This window comes from Myzus persicae, unplaced genomic scaffold (assembly GCF_001856785.1).
Source record: "Myzus persicae strain clone G006 unplaced genomic scaffold, MPER_G0061.0, whole genome shotgun sequence".
NCBI classification, from domain to species: domain Eukaryota; kingdom Metazoa; phylum Arthropoda; class Insecta; order Hemiptera; family Aphididae; genus Myzus; species Myzus persicae.
This window is the reverse complement of record NW_019101058.1, coordinates 64,365-85,133: the sequence shown is the minus strand read 5'-3', so window position 1 is coordinate 85,133 and position 20,769 is coordinate 64,365.

Here is a 20,769-nt window from a genome sequence, read left to right as displayed (position 1 = left end):
ATATTTATTACTCATTTTAGATTTTTTTATTAATTATGGATTTTTATTATTACATTTTTTATTAATTTAATCGTTTTGAATATTTTTCACAATAATGCTTGGTTTAACGCGCTCGTGTGTCCGATATCTCGGACTATCGCGTTTGGATAGTTCCGGTATAGTTTCATATACTTTATGTACCGTGGATAATATTGCTACAGGATGGGCGGTGGTGGCATCTTTTAGAGATTCCCCCGGGTAATGAATGTTTAACCATCGCACATTGGACATACGCCTTTGATTGTTATTATTTTCATGCACATACTATGATATAGGCGGATGTATATATAGGAACGATATAATTTAGTAATAACATTAAACGCGTTTACGTTTACGTTTTCGGTACGTGTACTAAAATAAACATATTTGCTATAATATACCTGTATTACTCGGTGGCGGCGACGGTGAAACTCGAATTGAATTAATGATCATCAGCTGTACGGTAAGTTTAAATAGGTTACTGAAACTCTTAGTGAAACTATACGGAAATCGAGTAATCGGATAGCGTCTTACGCGCGAGCTTGTCGACCTGCAGCAGAACCTCACAAAATATTTTATACTAAAAACAAAATAATCTTCTCGAAGGTTGTTTTGGATTTAAAAGTTAATTAAGAAGTGAGGAACTGTGATTTCAAACACTCGTATTGAGATATTACTTTCGAAACCCAGAATTTGATGTATTGAAAAATCTCTAAGTTTAACTCTATAGAGGCTATAGACTCTAACTTTATAAATTATAAGTCCATTAATATGGTAATTCTCTTGTTCTGCCCAATTTTTCAAGGTTGACAAGACAGGTGATGTAGAAGAGGGTGACAGTGTCGTATGATGGTGCTTCGAATGGATCACTATAATATTATGATGGGAGAATAGTCATGAGGGGGGTATCCAGTACTCGGCTATTTGATACTTCTTACATACATTTTGGGATAGTAGGAAAAAAAGTCTCGGAATAAAAAGTTCCGGAAAAAAGTCCCTGCTTAAGATAATAACTAAATAGTACAAAACACATGTATATTCTTAAAAAAATAGCTAATGATTATATATATTTTTTAAAAATATGTCATTGATTCATAGTCAATAATATTATTTAAAAATAATCAAGAAAATTTTACAGAATCGAAAAAATATATAAAATAATTATAAAAACCTATGTATAAATGTTATAAAATTTCCATTTTTGAAAAATCAAAAATATTTAAAAGTTAAAACCTTTAACTATTTAAAATCACCGTATTGGCGCACTCAGTCTGCGCCTGTCACGTCTATTGCACTATACTTTAATATACTATACCAGATGTCACCGTATGGCGTTATCAACAATGTAATAAAAACAATAAAGCCCGTCTTAAGATTATATTATATTTTATTATTATATTTTTCACACAACTAACATATTATACAGAGTGTTTGTATAAGTTTTATTTTAAATGTTCTAAATTGTACCCACCTATATATTTCAATCGTCTTATGAACTTTTGTTTCCCTGAGGCTTTTTTTCCTTGAGACCTTTTTTCCCTCCATCATATTTAGGTATTTTGAAGTCTGGCATGATGCAGTCAGTTCTTCGTTACACAATTGGTGCAAACGTGTAATCAGTGCATAATAACGAGACTAATATGAAAAGAGTTTTTCAACCAGATAACAAAGTAAGTTAGAAAAATTAAAAGCACTGCAAACATGTTAGCAGTAAAAAAATGCTATCTACGGAAAAATCACATCCTCCTAGTCCTCGCCAACCTAATGTGCATTTATTTAAATCCTGAGTCATGGAATTTTGAGTCTGAAGAACATTTTTTTAAAAATATATTTTCTTTCGGCATTTAATAGGACTTAAAAGTTAAATGTTAGCTATCACACGAATGTTTTAGTAAAGTGTATAATTTGGATTTTATAAACCAAAATACACCCGTTTCGCGATGTGCAAATACTTAATATTATAAATTATAAACAGGTGTCGTAAAGGACGTCCCAGTATTCAAGAAGGGTATACACTATACAGTGAGACATGTTCTACAATGAGACACTTTATTTTTTTAAAATTGTTTTGAGTTATTTAATAGGTGGCGAATTATCTAACACACAATAATGAACTACGTATATATCTAATTCATTAAGTATAGATAGAAATGTTCTATTATACTCTTCTATCTTTAATTAGATGCATGTAACAATATTTATCTCAACGCAACGTGGAAAACTCTTCCCTACTATATATCTGTGAATAATATAATTCAGTGAAACTTCCATACAACGAACTCCCAAAAAAATTGTCTGTTGATTGAAATACTCGTATTTTTGAGATCCCAGCTTATCTAATTCTATTTAATGAATTTCACTACATTACAAATTGTTGTGTGTTGCCCATAAGACTTCAGAGTTAAGAAGTTTCACTGTACCTTCTTATGTATAGGTAACACCTCAAATCTATTTAAAAATTCCCACCATAAAGACATATGGATCATAGATAATTATACTCATTACACAAATAACACATTACTAAAATGATTGTATTAAAGTCATGGACATACAGAATAAAAAAATAATTAATTAAAACTTGTCGACAAAAGTTTAAGATAATAAATTATTAAAAATTGTCTTTACTACTTCATTATTGTATACATTATTAAAAACAAAATGTCTTTCGTTTGATTTTCAAACAAACCATTTTCGCATCGTCACTCCCGAGTGCGTAATATTTAAATGCGGTGTGCAGTACCTATCTACGACGGAATCCCAGCGGGACGAGTCTTGTACAGCTTTAGTGCTTTACGTATTATCACTAATATAATTATATTATAATACCTATTTATAAACGATATGGTATATTATGATATATGCAAACAGCATACAATTTCTGGTTTCCCGAAACGTGTCACCATTTTCCTAGAAATTACCAGCCGGTTAGACGCACATCATATTATTATTCGTTATTATCACCTATAATATTAAGTCGTTCCCGTTGGAAGAATATGAAAGGAATTCGTGCACTTCTATGAACGTGTTGTATTGACGATATTCAGAATAATTAATTATCCTACTTGCATAATATAATACGTTTTTATTTGGATCAATTGTTTTTTAAAATTCAAGTTATGCAAAATAAAACATCGGTAAAATTGTCACGTCGTCCGTCGATTGTTTGTGTGTAAATATTTAAAATAGAATTTAATAAATGGTTTTTAACATAAAAAGGGTGGTAAGCTCTTAAAAATGTCGGCTCTTATGTAAGGTAAGCGTATAAAAAGTATTATTATTGGAACATTGAATTCAGAGTAGATACCCAAACGGCATAAGATATCTGCGGTGACAGCGGTATGAAAATACTAGTTCAACAAAATATGGAGAAATAAAATATTATAGTTATTCACAGAATTTCAATAAACAACCAATCGATAACAGGTTATTTCATTTATATAATGTTAATATTATAGACTTTTTGTAAGTTCTAATTGACTAATCATCTACTTAAGGTAATAATTGAGTTTTAATAAATGTAATATAATTTATGAATTGACGTGTGTAGTAATAATTAATTTATAATAAATAGACAGTAATAATTTTTAATTATTATTATTATTTATAATTATCACAAATTATTACTATTGTAATTGTTACATTTATATACGCTTTCTTCCAATAAAGTATTACTAAAATATTGATACAACTATTCCTTGTATTGTGTGTATTATAATAAATTCCCAATAGCTGTTTTCTTTTTAGATAAATAAACAGTTTGTACGGATAGATTAAGAAGTAAATTATGTGAAGAGAGAAAAAAATAACATGGGATTACTTAATTTTGTTGTCCACCATTAGTAACACTTACCTTGGAGGTGAAAAGGAAGTAAAGGAAAGGTGAAAAAGAGAAAGAAAAAAGAAATCAACATGGCAAAAGATCTCTAACCATCTGCTTTTCAGCCTTTGTCGATGATTTTCAGAAAGGGCCAACTTACCTATTTAATTTTCTGACTGGACATTTTTTTTTCATATTACCTGGACGTGAGGTTAGATTAGGTAAGATATTGCAGATTCTTCTTAAATTGTTTAAATAATATATAAGTCATCGTGAAGGACTTTATTTGATATATATGGTGGAGCGTTTGTGACATTAAGTAGTTGTGATATTTTGGTGAATTTGGATTTTATTTAAATTAGTTAATTTAGGTGTACCACACAGTTGTAGACCGCTTAAATTCAAATAGGATTGATAGTCTTGTTTAATATTAACAGTTTGATTTTTATACTTGAACTTTATTTTTTGTAGATGTAATACATTTTGAGCACACGAGAACTAGATTTTAGAACTCACCATTTTGATCTTATGTGTTGATTTCGAGTTAAATTTCTCATAAATTGTCAGTCCTAAATATTTAACTATATTGGATGAAGGTATAGACATATGTTGTCTACTGAGACAAGCGAGTAGAATCCATATTTTAATAATATTAATATATTTCATAAGGTGTACTTACAATAATTTTGCTCAAATATTATGTCAATAACGTAAATAATGTATTATTTCGAGAAATTCCATTCAACTTTTCAATTTGCTCACAAATATACACACGTTTTTTTTAATGTTTTCAAAAGCGTTGTTGAGTGAAGTAATGGAATAAAACTTTAAAACTTTCAGCTGATTACATCGTCATTTCATTACACTTGTCTAAACCCTAAAAGCTAATAAGTATAAGACTTTTAATACTATTTCTATGTATAAATTACAGTAAAAAAATTTAACTGTAACAATTTGATATTTATATATCAAAATGTTTAGAAAAGTATTTTGTGTCCTATGTACCGTTCAAAAGAAGTTTCACTTCCCACCCACGTACTGTTAACACACACACACACATAAATACTCCAAAAAATATTCTGATTTAGAATAGGAATCAAAAATTCGTGTTGTTATTTAAAAATGTCGTTTTCAACGACTAAAAATTGTGTACAAAAAAAATATTTTTAAAAATATGGCGACTAATGAATGTCTCGAGTTAAATAGATCACCGGTATATAGGCACGAAAACACATATATTTATTAAATTGGTGTGCGTGTGTGGAGATAGTTTCACATAGGTAATAGGTACCTACTGGTTGAATTCCGGCACGGTTCGAGTATAAATCCCAAAGACGCCGCGGTGTCACGGCAGCGGCGGTGGATAGGCTACGAAAAGGAAGGTAGATATGAAATCGAAATCGAAACGATATAATATATATTACAAGAGATAAAGTCCTCGGCAACGGGCGATTCGTTTTTTTTTTTTTTGTACATACGCGACCGGCTTGTTTGTGCGTGTTCTAAACGATATCTTAAAGGGTTTATATATACGGTGGAGTATATCGACTTACGTTCGCCGGAGTAAAATGTTAAAGGTCCGACAACAAACTTTTCCCGCCAACGCTACGTCTCTATACCACCAATAACCCACTTCGATTTATCACTGGTCCGGGTGCGTCGTGTCGTTGTTACCTGCAGTCAATATCGTACATATTATATCGTAGTATTTATCGTGTACATGAGTGTGTATAAATGCATCATAAATATGATATAACATCTTTGTATACGCGCTATTGAATAGTAGACACCCGGGTTAGTTGTTACAATTTCAACATAATATACATATTTTATCACAACCATAATTATCATCATTTCATTAAGTAACTTTCTGCATCGAAAAATTAAGAAAAAGTACATTTTTAATACTAAAATAAAAATGTTCAAGTCATCTTGTCAAACTATAACAACTTGCCCCATATTGCTTATTAAATATAATACAAATATAATATGTCCAGTAGAGAGGTTATTTTTATTCGTAGGAAAGACTTAATGTCCAAATCGGGCAAGGATGAGTGATACAGAACGTATTTGAAAAACTTATATTTTTCAAAAGGAGCTAGTAATGTTTTTCGAAATCGGTGATTAATATCATTTTTAGTTTTTAAAATTAAAGCTTATCATGATTTATATGCAGTGTGAACACTGATCATGATCACAGTAAGTGGAAACACTCAATAACTTAGCATACACTCAATATATTTGAGTAACGGTCCCAATAGTTTACTGTTAATTAACCATTCACTATTTAATATTGTAAAATGTTGTTTACAACACAATGGTGCACAATTCAAACAATTTTTGAGATGAATAAAGATTTCACGAATAAAAATATCGATGTTTATAATTTTTGAAAAAAATTTATCATAAACAATAACCAACTATTAAATATTGCGATTGCTATAACTCAGCTGTTTTTCAACTTCTTTAAAAAATACAGAAAAAAGTAACTCGTGGTCAAAAATGAGCCATGCCATTTAAAAAAAAGTTATTGTGCTCATGCACAAATTTAATTGTCATAAAAGTAGTTTGATTATTTGTAAACGTGTATAATTGTGTTCATTAGTTAGTAAAAAAAAACAGAACTCAAATATATTGAGTATATTATGCTGAGTTATTGAGTGTTTCCACTTATCAGTCATCGTGATCACACTGCATATGTTTACAATTATTTTTTAAATCATATAAATATATAAATTACCAGCTGATCCCGTGCATTTTGTTGCCCGTTAAAAATGCCAACTCTATATGAGACTCGATGGTGATAATGCGAGCAGTATATTATGCCTACCTGTTGTGGATTGCGGACCCCGCTTAATGAGTACCTTATATAAATAATATGTTTTATTTTTATTTTGACTGACGACACGACGATGAGCGGCTATTAGTGCAACTCAGCCACTTTGGTAGGCAATGTACAAAAATTCAATTGTATGCATGCTTATAACTGATCTCCCCGATGAACTCTTACTGGCAACAAATAAACAAAAAAAATACCAATTTACACTAAATATATATGTATTTCTCCGATAACCAATAGCAACTGTATACAAACAAATATTTCTTTCGTAAATCTTAAAACCCCTGTTTAATAACTCCCCGGGTCAGACTTATCGGGTCCGATTGTGAATCTAAATCACCCAGGGCTTCACCCAAACGCATACAAAAAAATTCATTCAAATCGGTCCAGTCGTTTAGGAGGAGTTTAGTGACATGCACACGTACAGCAGAACTATATATTATATAAAGATTTATTATAATTAATGGAGTTTTTTTTTTTTTTTAATAATAATTTACTAATCAACTTACAATTACAAAATATCTTGTATTTTGTTTTTTCAGTACTCAAATATTAAAAAAATAAAAAAAAATTAAGTTAATTTCAAATACACAAAGTGTGCCCATCCCCGCATGTTTAATATATATATAAATAAATAAATCTTCTTTCCTAAAAAAACATTATTTTATTTATTTTATTTTATTATACTCAATAGGTATATGGTAAAAATAAGATTAAAAAAAATTAAGATCTTGGAGTAATCTTTGATCCAAAACTTTTATTTAACCTCCAAATAGGTACTGAGAATTTTGAAAAATGCTTTTATCTTAATTAGCACGCAATAAAGCTAAACTTCTCCTACTTCCAAGACCCTTTCACATTAAAATGCCTTTTCAACTTTATTATTCGTCCAAAATTGAAATGTGTTTCAATTAGAATACGGAAAACTTACATTATTGGTCATAAAGATCAAATTTAAAAAGTACATAATAATATTTTTTGTTTATTTGTTTAAGATCCCTACACATGTCCTATTATTTTTCTCAAAATCATGCCTTACTCCTGTAACAGTCTTACGCCCCTTAGATTGATCCGATTTTGGTATTTTTTTTAAAGAGAAGCTCTTCTTACAGTGCTCATTGGACTTGAATTTTCAGAGTTCTATTTATAAACAATATGAAACGATTTTGAATATGACCAATTTTCACAAGATTTTTTTATTTGTATTATGTTTCTTTTAAGTAACAAAATTTAAAATTGAAGGGAAAAACCCTTTCAAATATAGAGGAAACTTTTAATATATTATGAAATTTTTATTTTAATTACTTTATAATAGCATTGTATTACAATCCTTTCCTATTAAGCAATATTTCTTTTTTAGCCCTTTCCCCCCAAAATCGTAGGCGCCGAACTTGTAATTTAGGTAGTTCAATGGAACTGCTTTAAAAAATGGGTGGTTGCCGGTTGGGTAAAATAATATTAAACCGTAATAGTATCTATATAATTTTTATTATTTCTTTAAAATTGTATTAAACTCAGCAATGTGATTAAATTATTTATATATAATTAGTGAAGCTCGTCCCACGGTCGTTTGAAGAGGTGGGTGAGTCAATGAAACTATTTTAACTACCAGTTTTAATTTCATTCGGCGCCACACTGCCTTAAACGCCATCAATATGGCATGTTAACCTATCAATATTTTACAATCCGTCAACAATAAAATCAATAAAGTAGAATTGCTTAAAATATAATAAACACACATACTGTATAATATCATATATTCTAATTATATTATATTTCTTATTATATGTTTTTATTTTTATTTTATTTATTTAATTGTTTCCAATATATTTTTTTTCAAATTAAAATGTTATAAAACAATTTGAACTTTAAAACAGAATCCATTTTTGAAAAATATTAAGGTAAAAGTACTAAAAACAACAAAATATATTAAACAAATAGTTTTGTTTCCACTAATAAAGATGAATGGTTTGATTTGTAGTACCTACTACACTACCCTGTGCATATGAACTTTGTAAATAAAAAAACATTTTTGGTTCAATATTACAGGTGTATATATTGTATGCTTTCATAAAAAAAAAATGTTTAAATTATGTAGTAAGTATAGTGTTTATGTAGTTAAATTAAACGCCCCGTGTTTGTACTTATATGAAATTTTGAAGGGCTATGAACTCAATATAGGTACATAAAAAGTGCTAAATATGCATTTACTTATGTGTTTAAAAAGTACAAATACAAGGCTTAAAAATATGCGCTAATTTTTTTTTCTCACAATTTTCATTATACAAATATTTTACTAAAAAATATTTTCATATTTTATAATGTTTTCTAAATATTTATTAATTAAACGGAAAATTTGTATGAGTATAACACATATAGGTTTAAAAAAACATTGTGCAATAATATATAGTGAAAACTCTCAAAATAAATATATGGATACATTATATTGTTTTATTTTTTTTATTGCTAAATTTTCATCATTAATCATCAGATATGCTCTTAAAAGTTAAAACTACAAAATCACTAAATAAGCAAAAATATTATGCACTTTAAACTTTTAATATTTTTCAGTAGTGTCGTGAAAATAATTGCATGTTTACTTTGCAATAAATCTAACAGCCCGAAAAAGAAGCATACAAATGCAATAACTTCCGAACCATTATTATAATAAACGTAGGTATACTATATACCATATCAGAGGTACGTCATAATATTAGTATACCCTTCAATTCAATCTTTTTTTTTTCAATTCCATCTTCCAATTTGCGTTGAAAGTGGTGTTATGCATGTCGCATCGTTACGACAAATAATACTAATTATTGTCATCGTCCCAATTCAAAGTACTCGCATACAATATATTATAATATAACAATTAACAAGTTAAGAAAGCTCAATCTACGAGCGTACTAAATTCCAAAGTTTTAACCGTATATAATACAGCGAAATAAACTTTAATTCCGTATACTATTTTGGTTAGTATGAATCTACACAAATGTCAAAATTTTAAAAGTGTTTAATACTCACTGGTATGAATTTACTTAAAACCGTTATATTATAATAGTTATGCAAATAATCTATGTATAGGGGCGGTATTACGCGTAACTTATTATTTAATGATGACGATTATTGATATAAAATGTATAATTATTATTTTAATAATAATATAATATACTCATTTTATACCATTAGGCCATATGGGGCTGCTCTCTCCACAACCCGTATTTCTAAAAAATTGAATATTTTTAAAAACAAAATTATAAAAAATAAAAATATACAACATTATTGTTCTAGGTATCAAAAGTTTTCTAAAAAAGAAGTCTAAAAAATGATTTAGCAAAGCCTCCCTCTTCCCCCCCCCCTCTGTTTGCAAAGATTAGCATGCGTAATATTACTAAGCACATTACACGTGTATGACTATTCCTTATTATCTAGGAGTGAACTAAATGTACCCAAGAAAATCGTACAAGTTAAATTATGACAAAATCCTTCCGACCCACTGGCTACCAACGACTAACGTTATACATTATTACTGTACACCTTAATCCTTTTCGTCTTGATTAGTGTGTATAATATATTTATATAAAACATAATACGATAATTATAATATTATACGAAGTACAGGAATAAGTAATGATCACAGTGATCTATAATTTGTGACTAAGTACAATCAGCTATCAAGATAATATTAATAGGGTTCTATATACGGACTATATTGTAGTACATTTTATATTCTATAAGCTTTTATTATAATATTATGAAAATCGTATATTCTATGATGACGTACAATCTGGGTAAAAGTAGCATACCTGTGCGAAGTATATATGTTTGTATATATACTTACCCGGTTGGTATTACTTCTCGAATTATTTATGACCACATCAAAGATATTATACAAAATACAACCGCAGGACTCGTGCTAGTGTCGTGTACACGAGGACTTGGTAGGAGGAGAGGCGAGGATCTACAACGGCTGACGAGGTGCATGCATATGATTGGTTGGTTGCATTGCTTGACCGTCGCTGTTATAATTCAAAAAAAAAGTAGATACCACGGTATTCCTCCACAGTTCATTTTCTCCAATATAAAAAATAATAAATAAAAACAAACGATAACGCAAGATAGCCTATACCGTATCAACATTATATTATTTAATCGAGAGTGGTTCCTGACTGACCGACTGATCAACATAGAACCTACAGTATGACAGCTAAAAAAACTTCACATTTTAAGAGTATTCTTTCATACAACTAAGTTGTAATGCACTATGAGAGGATTTTCTAAAATTCAAGTTTAAAGAGATATCATAAAAGATTTTGATAATCATGATGAAAAACTAAATTTGTGTTTGCTTATAAATGATTGCCATTGGTTAATGTATTTAAATAGTTTCCATTTGTTACACTTTATATTTTAATAGAAGAAATTATATTATGTTTTATTTATATTAACGGTTTACTCTGGTTACATTCAATAAAATGTGAAATTAACACTTAGGTATATGGCATAATATAGATATATATATATATAAATTTATATTGGTCTGTCTATAATTAATAGACTCAAAAGCTATTACAGCCTTTTCAATAAATAGTAAATACCTTGAAACTTGGTTAAAACTTATTTTTTGAACTTCTATAGGGTAGGTCACAGAAAATTTTTTTCGGTTCACTAAAACTTTTTGCTCATTTCCGAGATAACATAATATTATATTATTATTATAATTAGTAGATATATGGTACATGCATTTTTTAATACAAAAACGAACACATTTTGACACTATCAATGATAGGTGGGATAGCACGAAAAATACTCACTCCCAGGCATTCGTCAAGGGTCATTTTTTCGAAATATCCAAATTATGAATTTTTAATATTTTTTTAAATGTCAAATTATTTTTAATACAAAAAGTGTTAATCAATTTTTATTTTATTATATTGTAATGATGCTTTTATTTTTGTACCTAATCGATTTATTTTAAAATACATAATATGATAATTCATATTATAAAATATAAGCTACCAAACGTAATGATAGCGTGACAGTAAAGTGTTGAGAACTAATGGTTCAACGGTGGGTATGAACCACGCACCGTTGGGGCCATCTCTTTATTTTCAATACTATTATTATACATATAATACAGACATACATTTTTTTTAGATAGAGTGAGTATAGATGTTTTGATTATACATCAAACATAATTTTTGTTGGAAAATTGTCCTGCCCCATTGCGTGATATACACTTTCCTGTGGGCACGACTTACATCCCAAATCCTGATCGAAATCCATTTAGAAACCATTTGTCTTGCGCGATATCTATCTTAAGTGGTTACGAAAAGTATTCTACCTACAAATGCGCGCTTTTTATCACAGCGGTTTATGAGCAACTTTTAGCATTGCAATACGATAAAATGTTTTACCAGGAGTTAGTGTTAAATAGAGTATTATTGGATTCCTTACGATTGGAAACAAGATTTACAGTTTGAGAACAAGTACCCGTTGATTAAATACCGTTCAATAAAATGTTAAGCATTTTGAATAACCTTTTTAGACTGCTTCAATCGTGATACAAATTATGCAATTATAACTATGGTAAATAATGCGCAACATTACACTGACTATTTTTTCTTCAGATAATCTTCGAAGTAAGATCAAGTAAGACGTATTTTGCCAAATGAACAATGGCAAAAGAGATGTTGGTTATATGAAGACTCTTAATTGAGGGTAAGTAATAAGAAACCTAAAAGGCTCAAAAAGTCAAACCCCTCTCTTTTTCTACAAAAATAGACCTATTACCAACTGTACCGTCTACCTAAGTCTTCGGATAAAACTTCTGAAATTAATATTCAAATTCATCATAAAGTTTTCTTAAAAATCATTTTTTCACTTTTTTTTAATTAAACTTCTTAACCCTTCTATATTAGATTTTTAAATTTTAAATATTAAGAATTTTAAATAGTAATAATAAAACGCTCTATAAAGAAATAATGATCTAGATCGAAATGTTCAAAAAAATCATTCACTTCATAATTTTCAGTAAAAAGAGGCTCCCATTTACAAAATATAAGTTTATATTGCCACCAGACACTCCTTAAATATTAAAAAATTTTAGAAATTTTAAAATAATACGATCTATATTTATAGCTAAAAATTCTAGGAACCATCATTTTAATAAACGTATTATTAAAAGTTAAAATGGGGGTGAACAAACTTAAATAATCACCCTGGGTATTAGGACGGTTTATCTTTCACAGTCTTGCGTATAGAGCTTAATAAAATAAAATACTATACAATACGGCGTGTGACTGACCATAACGACCTATATACGAAATGTCATCAGTGGTCACTCGAGTTTTCAGCCGCCGGCTTTAATCGCTTTCCAACAGAAAACCCATTTTAGTGGTGGTCACGCCGAGAGATTGAAGAGATATATATTTACAATTCATTCCACTCATCCTGGTTTACATGCGGGGCGATCAATTTAACTCAGGATTTCTTTATTTCAAGAAAAACTAACGTTTGAAAATATGTTTTTTACACAATTTTAAGTGATTAAAAAACGACAACAGTTTTGGAAAAAAAATATTTTTACTCTTTTTTTATCGTTATAATTTTCGTTACAATTTTGAATGAAAACGTACATTTTTAATTTCATATAAATCAAACCACAATATTACTTGGAGTATTTTGATCTATAAAAATCAAATTTTAGACTATTAGTTTATTAGTTATTAAGCACTGGCACCATAGTTCCTCCTCCAGTCCTCGATACCATAATAATAAAAAAAAAAGTTTATTAGTTATTAAACAACTTTGGTAGGTGCCTATTTACAGTTTAGACTATCGTAGTAGTGACCTCGACATTTTTCGGTTTACCCCTGGTGCATTTCACTCCACTCTTCAGAACTTATAATATTTAAAGGGTCTGCAGTTAGAAGTGTTTTAAGAAAATTAATACGTACAATTTAACATGACTATAATATTAAGTAGACTTGAAAGTGTGTGCGAAGCATTGTGTGTGAATCTAATCTGTAATCGTTTTTTTTATTTCCTGAATATTGTAATAGTAGGCCCGTATAATGCCGCTCAGTATGTAGGTCGTTATTTTTCGTCGTCGTCGTCAATTAACGCATGGCATTCGGCATTCATTGATAATGATATTAAATTAGATAAACTTTTTCCTAGTCTTACACTCTTACCTCGAGTCACAGAACATATTTTATACTGATATAAAAAATGTAATATTTACAAAATGTATGTATAATATTATATCTGTGATAATAAAATGCAAGACGATTGTGAGCATTGTATTTTCGTACTCAACGATAGTTTACAGCCTATTTAAATAAATATATACATACAGGATGATCCAACAAGTATGCTCACCCCCTTTTTTTCTTTAACAATGAAGTTTTTCAAAATCTGATTTTTGGATTCTTAAAATATACTCAAAGACCTTAGTTTCATATTCTTGAGATTTTTTCGGTACCACTTAAGGGGTGTCCTGTGGCAATACAAACTTTTGTTTTTCAAAAGAAACCCCACTTTCTTACTGTAAATTATTTAGTGGATAATTTTTTTGAGAATTTGTATGTATTGAAATCAAAACTCGAACGAGTAGTTTTCTAGTTATTACACATTTTGTGCTAAGGATAATATTGTTTATAATAGGGCAGAAGGATATGCTTTACAGTATACGTTGTTATCTATAGTCTATACACACAATATAAAATAATACCTCATTTTATATTTATTTAATTAAACACTTAGGTAAATAGCAAGTAAAATCCTTCTTGATTTATTAAGTTATTTGTCTTATTCCATGAGTAGAACTGTACAAGCATATCCCTATTATGAACATACCATCCTTAGTACAAGTTGTCCAATAACTAGGAAACCATCCGTTCGAATTTTGATTTCAATACATCAAAATTCTCAAAAAAATTACTACTAAATAATTTTTTAAAAAAGGTTGGGGTCTCATTTGAAAACCAAAGATAAGTATCACCACAGAGCAGTCCTTAAGTGGCACAAAAAATCTCAAGAATATGAAAATACGGCCTTTGAGTATATTTAAAGATTCAAAAAATTAGATTTTGAAAAACTTCATTATAAAAGAAAAAAAAGGTGATGAGCATACTTTTTGGATCGCTCTGTATATATATATATGGTTAACGATTGGGTACAGTAAAACGAACGTGAATTTGAAATACAAACTTTTTATCACCAAAAAATGGTATAAAAAATGTATTTGAAAATGTGGTCTTAAAGAATATACTCGGTGAATTATGGTGATAAACTACCCTAAAGGCGTGTATGATATATTGTAAAACCTAAACATTAAATTTGTTAGTAAAAAAAAATTATAGCTAAAGTTCGTAAGGCGGGTATTAAATTGTTACTAAAAAAATATTTTTAGGGCGATGCGTCTATTGAATTGTGTAGGTAATTGGCTGACAGGTGGTGTCGAGAAAAATGTAGCAAATTGTCTTCATTTATGCTAGAACTGAGTCACGCTTGAATTTAAAATCTGGTAATCGGTAGGCAGTACAACAATACATTATAACATGCATCGAACAGATAATAATATAATAGCTAGGATGTACCAACTGCGTTTAAATGTAATAAATGTTTCACCTATATAATATACAGTTTGATTCACCAAGCATGCTCAGTGCTCACTTCCATTTTTTTCAGTTAGTTATGAATTCATTCAAATTTGGATTTTTGGAGTTTTTGTACTCAAAGACCAAATATTCAAATTCTTGAGACTTTTTGTACTACCTGTAAGGTGTGTCCTATGGTGATCCAAGCATCTATTTTTTATAAACGAGAACCCCTGATTTTTTTACTTATTGAAGAAAAAAGGGGTGTTCATGCTCAGTGAATCACTTTGTATAGTTAAGTCACTGATGTAATGTATGTCGCTGTACCACGAAAACGAACATTTTAGTCTCCAGTTACTTTTTTATATTGTCTAGTGAAAAAAAATGTTTCGTTCCCAGTATTGTTTTATGGTTTCGTATAAATTCAACAACATAATATACGATTTTTTTTTTTCGATCCGTGTAAACGCTCGCTATATCGCATTCTTACATTATCATTAATGTATTGTACCTTCAACCTACACAAACACGAAGTCGATATAATGTTATAAATACCTACCTACATAATATATTCTCAGTGTTCTTAAAACGTTTTCTAGTCGTTTCCGACAAAACTTCAATGATAATTATAAAATATTACATAATATTAATTTCTAACATCATTGAATCAATAGTTAGGAAAGCTCATCCAGCTTAATTCCCGGCTTCTGGACTTATTTTAATACAACGCAATAAACAATAATTGCAAATCATTAACGATTTAAAAGGAATTTGGTAACCTTTATAAATTGGTACCTATTTTTTTTAAATATTGGCGTGTATATAAATCTTTATTAAACACCCAAATACCTATTGATATTTTTGAATACTGGCTTGTATACATTTATTTTGAGTAGAACAATTGTAAAATCTTAATACAAACAATCATAACTATGTAGGTACAGCAACTATAGAATACAGGGACTAAAATATAATACTTTTTCATACTTACTGATGCCTATTTAGGAGGAGAGGGTTTGATACGATGTATTATATTATCAACAAAAATTATTTCACAGGAAAAAATAGTATTGATATATCGGATTTTTATCTTTTTATTTTTCTTAGGTGAAAGATAAAAATTTTTTGCAGGTCAGATAAATGTTTGATTTTTTATTTAAAAATAGTGGAAGAAAAATAACAAATATTGTGCATTAGTTAAATGCATATTTTAGCTTCTATATCTATATTAAAAAAAAATAACAGAATCCGTCTATTCCACATTTCTACAGAATTTATACTGTAGGTTGTAAGATATGTTTTTCTACTAAAAACGCACCAGCTTTGAAACCCATCAACAATCATAACTATGTAAGAGTAAGTACTGCAGGTAACTGGAAGTGTGTCACTGGTTCATTAGTTAATGGACGGACGGACAAGACAAGGGTATTTCTAAACTTATGTTTAAAAACCTAAACAAGTTAGGAAAGCTCATTCTGCTAGCGTGTTAAATTCCCTGTTTCCAAATGTATTTTAATGCAAAGCAATAAACTATACTTTCAAATACAGTTTAAAAATATTTTGGCTAGAACGAATCTATATAAAATAAGTATTTTAATGAATATAAAAACAATGAGCAATAATTTTAACATCAATAATCGTAATTGAATATCTTAATATCATGGATCGCAAATTCGCAACTATATATGTACTGGCAACTAACGTACGGACTGGTACAACGGGATTATAAGGTGTTCTAAACACATGTCTAGAAACCTAAAGCCACAGAAACGCTTAAAATGCACACCACCTAATGTAACAGTAAGTATATGGTGATGCAGGGATTCCCAAACTTTTCATTTTACTACCCATTTTAGAAAATGTTTACATTTTGACTCCCCTCAATACACAATAATGACCTTTCATTTTTTAGTTTAACTGTTGATCGCTATTCTTATTGTGATAACGTTTAGTTTAATAGCATTGTGATGACACGTTATTGGTACTACACTTTTAATCGGCGTCAGTCAATGATCAATGATATCACTAAATTCAAACATTATAGCGTAGTATAATGATATGTAGTCACAATAAAAATATTTTATTTGAATTTATTTATAAAATATATCTTTACTTTTTATTATGAGAATATATTCTTATTCAATTTAGTATTAAGTGTAAAATAAAAAAAAATATTTCAAAACTTGACGTGACCCAACAAAAATGTAATCTCAAACCACTGCAGTTTGCGAACCTTTGCTGTACACTGTTATCTACGTACTGCTTATATATATGTACCGACTTATAGACATAAGACATCTATAGTGTGCACAGTGCACAGTACACTGTACTACACTGTACACCTGGAGTCCCCGAATGACGGGTCGTGGACAAATTATATCCGGTCAGCAGACAAGAAAAAAAAAGTTAAGCCCTTTTAATATTATACGTTCTAGTGCTGTAATTTATCATTTTTGTTCATTGGTTTTTACTGAAGTCAACGGTTTTGATGGCCCGCAAACATTTTCCAGATTCCCAATGTGGCACTTCAAAAATATTAATCGGTGACCCCTGCTGTACACATTGCCATGATATTATTATTTATTTGTATTGCACGATGCCACATATTCCGGCGTGCACACATACTGTTACGTTATTATTGTGTCCATTCATCAAATAAAATTGCTTTCGTGAAAAAAAGAACTCATAGTCGGATTGCCAGATTCGCGATGACAAATAATAATAGTATTATTATTATATATGAGGAGCCACGACGCCTGCAAAGCTACGCCGTCTTTTGAATTACCTGGCAATGTCCCAGGTCCTGGCATCTGTACGGTTTAACGTCAAACGGAGGCGCTTACACAACCACGCGGTTTTTGCTCGACATTTGGCCAGTGGATCAATATATTGTTATTGCGGCAGATAATACTCGGATACCTGCAGCTAAATCGCAACACATAGACTTCACGTCTGATGATTGTTATTAATTATTTGTATAGAAGCCATGCGATACGATATCATAATACAATGGGAATCTGTGTTCCAAATGGTTTTCGCTCGTGGTTTAATCAAGTGTATGTGTTATATTATGTCATATCGGGTTAACATTGATTTATATACTGTATGAATATATTATAAATGTACGTATACCCAAACGCGCCGTGTCGTATACGCTATATAGATGATACACTCAGTTTTTAATTATTTGAAAATTATTTCAAATTTACGGTCCTGTTGTTCTTGCGTTTTATCGTTATAAAATCAAGATGCTATAAATTGAAGTCATTTATTTATCTATACATAATGACCAATATAACATTAAGACGGTATACCTACTCACAGTAACTGCACAGTGGTAGCAATTAATTAATGGGTACAACACAGACAAACAGTTTAATAATTAACAATAAAAAAAAAATAGTGAAAAACAAAACAAATAGTAATAGTTGATTTGTAATATATAATATATATAGTAGTAATAACAATAATAAAATATAATAACAATAATAATAATAAAAAGAAAGCATATTAATACTAATAAGAAAAATGTGAATGAAACTAAGGTGCTCATTCCTAGCGTCATAATACGATGAACACGGTGGTTCCTACCATAATAATAATTATACAGTGATGTGAAAAAAGAACATTATTAATTTATCAATTATTGTATACGTTATAATATTTTTATGTCGTCATATAGGGTTAACATTGATATTTCATATTTATAAATAGAAGATATAGGTACGTATAGTAAACATTGCAGTTATTTTGTTTCTCTTGCATTTTATCGTTATGATAAAATTGAGTTACTATACATTTTAGTAATTTATTTATTTAATTATTCAAGGGTCATAATTCCCAATGTAACAGTAGAACAGTATACTCACAGTAACTACGTAATGGTAGAAATAAATAAACAATTAATTAATACAACACAGACACTGCGAAGTTAAAGAATTAACAACAAAAAAATATAATTAATAAAAAACAAAATAAATCGATTTATAATATAACAGGTATGGAGGGGGGAGGGTAATAATAAGATGGTATACTAATATAATAATAGGAAAAATGTAAAGAAGCCTAGGTGATCATTCTCCAACCGCATCATACAATGAATAGAGTGATTCCCACGATAATTATTAAAGTGATGCGAAAACGAACACCGAAAGAAGAATATTGGATCTATTGGAATGAGATGGAACCGTACTGTTCATTCGGGAAAGGAGATAGGGAGCATCCATGGGACCGTCAATTGACTTATTCAAAAATACCGAACTGCCTTCCGCTAATCTAATATAAATCATTTATATCGAAACATTAATTAATTGTGATCACATCGTATTTTTCTTTTTATCTAAAATACCCTGTATACCTTCTTCACAAGACGTACCTAAACAGTTATTCAATTATAAGTAATAGGTACACATTTTAATATTATTAATTATTTTATTTCATTTAAACACTGCGATGTAAACATAATAATATAATTGTTTCTGTGCACGTTATGATTATAGGTACGCGGTGTGTACAAGTGTACTCCTACATAATATAATTTCTAATAGTGTAAGTCAACGCAGAGTACAAAAATAGAGACGAAATTCAAGTAAAAATATTATTTGTAATTACATTAAATAACAGACAAATATTATGGGATAAAATCAATAATGATAATAATAATAATATTATTATTATATTGTTCCAACAGTCTTGCATGTGGCATTGCGCTGCTCGTTTATTAGATTATATTATTGCACGAACGTAATATAATAATAATTTACTTACCTAGTAAACATGGCAAAGTCACAGCCAAAATTTTATATATTTTAAAAGTAGAAGAAGGAGTGCGACCCTCAATGGATTTTTCTCGAAAATTATTTTTAGGAGTGCTAAAGTTCATCTCATCTGTCGGATGCATTCTATTATTTCCTACTCCTCGTTTAAATGTAAATATGTGCGAAAAAACTGTAATTTGAAGTGGGTAAGTACGGCTTCTATGCAGACATAAACATAAAAAATATAATAAAACTGCAGGTACCTGCATATTTATGTATATTATATAATATACGCACACACAAAAAAAAACAATGTTTTTTTTTTGGTTTATACAGATGATAGTTTCGACTAAAATAAATATATTTATTTAAAAAGGATTATTACATATAATATAATATTATAATATTTTGTATACAATATACATCGAACAAACAATGGTTTTATTATAATATATTCATACAACAAGTCTATATTAAATTAATATTACAAAATTATTAGTCTCATACAGTCGTGTACTACACAATTTAAATTTACAATGGTATATATGCATGTGGTGATGACTTCATGCGCTGTATGGTTCGATAAAATAAATTAATATAATAACAAACTACCTCTAAGTATTTAAAAAATAAAAGGGAGTATCGAGTTTTAAAAAGAGAATAGCTGCATTAATAGTATATAAACACGGGTATTGGGTATAGTTAACTCATAAAAGATATCCTGGATTATTTTTT